General features: G+C 43.2%; 1 long non-coding RNA gene across 1 annotated transcript; it reads left to right on the top strand.

Annotated features, from left to right (window-relative positions):
- The first annotated feature begins 1,742 nt into the window (after positions 1-1,742).
- On the top strand, positions 1,743-4,634 carry LOC127462280 (uncharacterized). Its single transcript, XR_007900389.1, has 3 exons — positions 1,743-2,072; positions 2,615-2,700; positions 3,754-4,634. It is a non-coding gene; the product is annotated as an uncharacterized LOC127462280 (long non-coding RNA).
- The last annotated feature ends 1,784 nt before the right edge of the window (positions 4,635-6,418 follow it).

Below are 6,418 nucleotides of genomic sequence, written 5' to 3'. Positions count from 1 at the left end.
ACTGAAAAAATGGTATCAGGGAGGAGGGAGGGGCACATTTAAATTAGGGGGCATAGATGCCCGCAGTGGACTTAGACAGCTACTCTGACTTGAAGGCTTTGGCTTCTTGTGATTAGCAGTCCTCTTTTATTTTGACCCAAAACTACATTGATGACACAAATCTTACACTGTTTTCTGGTACCACTGCAATGCACAGATGCAGTCACAGTGCATCTGATGAACCAGAGCCAGAAATACCGTGACCTCTTCCTTCCAAGTCTTCCTCAGGAATCTCCTGCTCAGGCACCGTTTATGTAACAATATGAATTGTTCTGTGAATTGAAGTGAAACCCAAGCTTCTCACACTGTTTGGGCAGTCCTACTTACTGCAAACAAAACCAAGTTGCCTCTTCTGACTGTGCATTTCAGTTCCACTGAAGACAATGACTAAGATTTGGGTGACTTCAGCGAGCTTTAGAGTACAGCCCAAAGGACTGAACACCCATCTCCACCCACAGAGAGCTGGCTAAAAAGCAGGATGCTATGCAACATTAACCAGAAAATCCTCCCTTGCCTACCAGCTTCTTAAACATAAAGCACAATCACATTGAATGAAGCAATGAGGACACTGTGCCTCTGAACTAAAGAGTTACATCTCATTTTATTACAGGTCTCCCCTTCTGCATCTTGATAGAAGTTAACAAGCATGAAAATATCCACATGAAAATACCCCATTTCTCTGAGCACTCCTGTGCTTAAAACAGACAAATCTACCTACAGCATACATTAAAATTCTGCTCAGGAGAGCCAGTCAGTAAACCAGGACAGCAAAAGACAAGCCTAGGTACAAGCATACCTTCAACACAAGTCAGACTGACCCTAAGTGCCCCCTGCCAGAGCTTCAGGTGAGCTGTCAGTGCATATCTGGTGTGTTTGTGGAAGCCTCAAGTGATCAGATTAATTAAGTCCTACTAGTGCCCTCAGGATTACGACACCAAGCACAGCAGGCAGCAACAAATTGTAAACAAAGACACAGAAAATGGGTAGGCAAAATTCCTGCACCATGTTCAACACATCAAAACATTCCGAGGGCTGACAGACAAGGAATGCAAAGCCTAGGCTGAAGCAGTTTGTACAACCCAAGCCTCTCTGCACCAGAAGAACATGATGTACAGCACTGAAGTCCTCAGTGTTCACCTGCCCCTCCAACCCTGACAGATCCCACAGTGTAATCTTTCCCCTGCAAATCATCTGCAGAGCTTGCTTTGTTCCTGGCATGCAGAGGATAGGCAAGGTGATTTCTGAGCTGCAAGACGCAGCTCCACGCCTCAGAGGAACTTGTAATGTCTTGCTCTCTCCCATGCCTTTTCACTCACGTAGCCCCTATTCCCAACACAAAAATGTTACCTGGAACTGAGTGAGATTTGGCTGGGTTAATTGTCTTCACAGTAGCTGCTATGGTGCTGTGTTTTGAATTTGTGCTGGGAACGGAATTGATGACACAGGGAGGTTTTAGTTTTTTGCTGAGCAGCCCTTGCACAGAGCCAAGGCCTCTTCTGCCTCCCACCCACCCCCCCAGTGAGGGGCTGGCGGTGCACGGGGAGTTGGGAGGGGACACAGCTGGGACAGCTGACCCCAGCTGACCACAGGGATATCTCATACCATATCACACTGGCTGTCCTGTGCAGGGCCAGGGGTCAAACTTTGATGATCCCGGTGGATCCCTTCCAACTCAGGATATTCTGTGACTCCATGATTCTATGATCTCACCGTGCTCAGCAATAAAAGCCTGGAGGAGGAGGAGGAAGTGGGGATGTTTGGACTGAATATGTTTGTTTTCCAAGTCACTGTAATGCCTGACAGAACCATGCTCTCCCAGAGGTGGCTGAACACTTGCCTGCCCATGGGAAGCAGTGAATGAATCCCTTGCTTTGCTTGCAGCCCACGAGTTTTCTCACTTTCACCCTCTAACTCTCTCCCCCACCCACTGTGGGGGAGTGAGTGGCCCTGTGGCTACTGAGGCTAAACTATGACAAGAGGTCATCTAGACCAACCTTCTGCTTAGAGGAATTTTATTATCAACGCCAGATCAGGTACCTGCAGCTTCATCTAGCCTAATCTTGGGAATTTCAAAGGCTAGAATTTCCAATACCTCTCCAGATGACTCATTCCAGTGCTAGACTACCCACACAGTGACTTCTTTTTTTTTTCCCTAATGTCCAATCTGAACCTCTGTAATCTCACTGGGGATTTTTCTCCATCTCAGTGTTATTTCTCTTTCGGGCAGCTCCCATCCTTATCCATCAAACTCCCACACCAACACACACCACTCTGCCCTTACATTTTCAAAGGTTTATATGGGACATACAGCTGGAAAGCTCCTGTTAAATATGACCTAATTTGATTCCAAGTTTAGCACTACCAAGACATTTTCAGGGATGGGAATTTCACGGATTTGTGACTGTGCAGCCGTGTGATTTTATGAAATAGCATCCAAGTGCAGCATTTTCAGTGAGGCACTGCAGAACAGGATGTTTACAGGGGATGACTATTTTCCAGTGTTTCCAGGGTCCCAAAATCTATCAAGGACCATTTGGCTGCCTCACACCAACACAAATTTGTGATTCTATTTCAGGCCTGCCTGCATCACAGAAGGCCCATGGAGCTGTCAGACACCTACAGCATTATTTTGAAAGCATCACAGAGAGACTGTGCAAAAAGGTTAGGAGATCTGAGCATCAAGTGCAATACCAGCCCTTCCAAATATGAAAGAAGCAAGCTGGGCAAGTCCTGCCTCTGTGTTCTCAATGGAAGACAATAATCAAAGGAAACCTGCAAAGTGTGAGGATATACCTGCCCTTGGTCACACTGTGCAGCTCCCTTTGAATCCAGAAGGACCACAAGAGATTCTGCCTCTGAGATAATGCAGTGGTACTTATAGCACTGTTTTACTTCAGAGGAAAAAAAGCCCCAAACCTCGAAATCCATGTTAGAAAGATTTGATTATATATTCTGACATGAAGAACAAAATGAATGGGCATAAGGAGGCAGGAGATGCAGTGTAGGCGATTCTCAGCAAAGCACTTAACAGAAGCAAAAAATTATGCTTGAAATATAATTTGGAAATAATAAGTGAATTGAAATCCAAACATAATTGCAAAAATGAACAGTAGCAATGGGCCACATGGTATTATCAGAAAGCACTAACACCACCTTGGAGGTGATAAGAGCTTCTTAATTCCATCAGTATAAATACCTGGATTTCAAAGGATTCTTCACTGAGTACATCAAGGCTAAAGGAGACCCATGGATTTCAAAACAATTTGGCATATTTAGGCAATGAAAAACTGGGTAAATTCTGTTGCCTGATGTGGCCAAGCTGCCTGTATCCTTTGCAGGGTTTGTGTACACAGGGAAACGGGAGTGGGCAGAGAGATCCACTTAACCAGGGAGCTATGAAAGCAGTTTTACAGCCACATCAGAAATGAAGTGCCCAGAAGTCAATGAACTAATTTAAGACACAGATTCTCTGCAGGCATACGTCCATGTCTACATAGTGCCTTAAATAGCACACAGTATGGATTCTCCAGCTGGGGCTATGTAGACATGCTGCACAGATACCTCAAATTATTGCATTGATTTCTGGGATCATCTCCACTGAAAGCAGAGAAGGAACCTGGAACAATTCCATTCAAGTGTGACAAAAAGACCTCGAGGGTTCTATTTATGAAGAAGTTATTTCTGCCCTAATTTTACTCCCCCTTTTGCTTTCAGAGATCTGCCCAGTCTCTCTCAGACAAAATGTTACATCAAGTCCTGGTAAAAAAGCTGAGGGAAGGGACAGACATCTGCCATGCACCTTGAAGAACCAAAGAGCAGAGTGGGGAATTAATTGTCACTACAGGGAAAAGTCACTGGGGAAAACACAGGATGTCACACTTTCCAATGATTAAACACTTCCTGAAGATGTTCGAATGGCAAGAGAGATTGCTGGGGATTTTTGCATCTCATATAAAACCAGGACAACTGGGAACTGCAAGGTTCCATGCTCAAAGGACTAGATATGTATCTTTTAGATGTATTAATCAAGAGTTACTTTTAAATGAATGGGGAAGCAGGAGTTCACGGAGCACTGAATTCCTTTAGGCCTAATCACTAAGCTGATGGGATTTCCATCACAAGAAACTTATGGCTTCAAGCCACGTAAACCCTGAAAAAGATCAAAATATTAATCATTTAGTCTGACCAAAAATTATCCATCAAAGCCTTTTTCAACCAAAAGATGGAACAGAAGTTGAGTTAGCTTGTCCATAAAATGCTGATGTTCAGAGAGTCTCTAAAGCCTTTGGGATTTCTGACCCTCCAGTAAGTTCTGTTCTCTCTACATGACAAGATCTGCTCCCTCCCCCACAGCAAGCAGAACAAGATGTAGCTGAACTGGAACTGTGGGAGGTGGTACCCTCTGGAGAAGCTCTGCCTGTGTTTCAGCAGATCTACCCTATCCCCTTCATAATGACTTCAATAAATCAGGGAGCTCACTATAATGAAGCCTGCTAAATGTGTGAACATTTTTTTCAGCTCCCTTTCACCCTCAAGAAAAAAAAAACATATTTTTGACTAGAAGTCAAAATAGTTTTTTGTTTGGGGATTTCGTTTTTCTTTTGGGGCAGCCAAAGGTTTTCTTCTGCCAAGAAGAGAACTCTTGGGTATGTTGTTGAAAATTTCTGGAGAAAAGAGAAAGCCTCTACTTCAAATCATGGTTTTGCTTGTTTCAAAAGATCTTTCCAGCTAGTTTTCTCTAGTTGAGATTTTTATATTGTTGAAAGTAAGTAAACTGAGGAGAGTGAAAGCTCCTCACTCTTCTACTTCAGCGGCTGGTTTGTGAAAACATCCATACTTCCAGAGTATTGATGGAATGTCCTTTAGGCCAAGGTTTCATATCTCTTCTATCTGATAAGCAGGGAAGTTCTGTGACACACCTGCTTTATGTGACTCCTGATCCCTTCTCTTACTCCTACATTCACACCAAAACTTCTGCACCTGGACAAAAACACACACCCCTCCTTCTGGTCCTCAGGAAATTAGATTTCAGGTCAAAAAATTCCCTAAACCAAAAGAATCTAAGCATCCTTTTTTTTTCCTGATTCTGCAGGCACTGCTGGTCCCAGACTAGGATGGAACTCCCAGCCTATAATTTTGTCCATATTCTCTTTCACAGACAATGATTGATGAAAATGAAGACATGAGTGATTTATGCCTGGATTTTAACAGTGGCAGCATCTGTTTCACACTGCCTTCAACTCCCAGCGATGTTTCCACTATCTCCTCAGGCTATGATGAATATAATTTTCCAGTGTTTGCCTGAATCCCACACAGCAGTAATCAGCAATTATCAAAAGCAGCAAACACAAATAATTAAGATATTTCCATGACATCCAAGCACAGTCTCCTCTGGGATGTGTGCCTCACACTGCAGTGGGTAGAAATGTTGTCTGCACCACCCATGAGGGAAAGAGCACCTTTATCTCCTTGTCTGGAACCCAACTCAAGCAACTTGGACAAAACAGTGTAGGTGAGGCATCCAAGTGATTTTACATTTTCAAAGGAAACCAGGGGCTTAAAAGTGACAATCTCTGTTCCATAATCAGCCTTGCAAACACGGAGCAGCACAACCAGTGAATGCAACATTATCAATAACCTTTAGAACCTCATGTCATTGACATTTACTTTAGTACTTGACACAATTACATGTACTGTGGCAGATCAGCTGATTAGTCAGTGTCCTTCATCCCCTCACTACCAATTTCTCCCAAATACAGTCCAATACCAAGAGATTTCAGTCTTCATTGTATTGACATGTTGTTTATTAGTCACATGCCCCTGCTGTCTACTCTAGTTTGGGCTCCTTGGTCATTCCTGTAATGCACTGCAGCCAGGACTTCCTATAAAACTTTGACACAGAGGGTTTATTTTTGTTAATGTGTAATATTTCCCACTGCTACAATTAGAAGGATACTAAATAAGCATGCTTATATATTCGAGTGTACTTATCTCAAAGTTTAATGAATAATCAGTGTATACTGAATGGGTGGGAATGCTTACTGACAAACCTACACACCCACCATCTCCTCTCTTCTCTCTCCAGCTTATTTTTGCTGCTGGAATCACCAGACCAATTTGCACCTGCTGTAAACTGGCATAGCTTAGTGTAAATCAATGGACCTATAGGAGTTCCCATTACCCAAGACCTTTTACTTTCTCTATAAATCTAGCAGGTATGATTTGACCACTGGTCTACCAGAAGTCCACTCCTGAGAACCTCTCTTCCCAGAATTTGCATCTTTGCTCTTCTCTTATCAACATCTCTGCTTGAATCTTTATGTGTGTAAATCTGCACAGAATCAACTCAGTTCAAGGGAATTGAATCAGCATCAGATCA

Source organism: Manacus candei, unplaced genomic scaffold, assembly GCF_025592945.1.
Source record: "Manacus candei isolate 608988 ecotype Guabito, Panama unplaced genomic scaffold, ASM2559294v1 h1tg000124l, whole genome shotgun sequence".
Lineage (NCBI taxonomy): Eukaryota > Metazoa > Chordata > Aves > Passeriformes > Pipridae > Manacus > Manacus candei.
The sequence above is the reverse complement of the archived record's forward strand: the minus strand, read 5'-3'. Positions and strand labels throughout refer to the sequence as shown.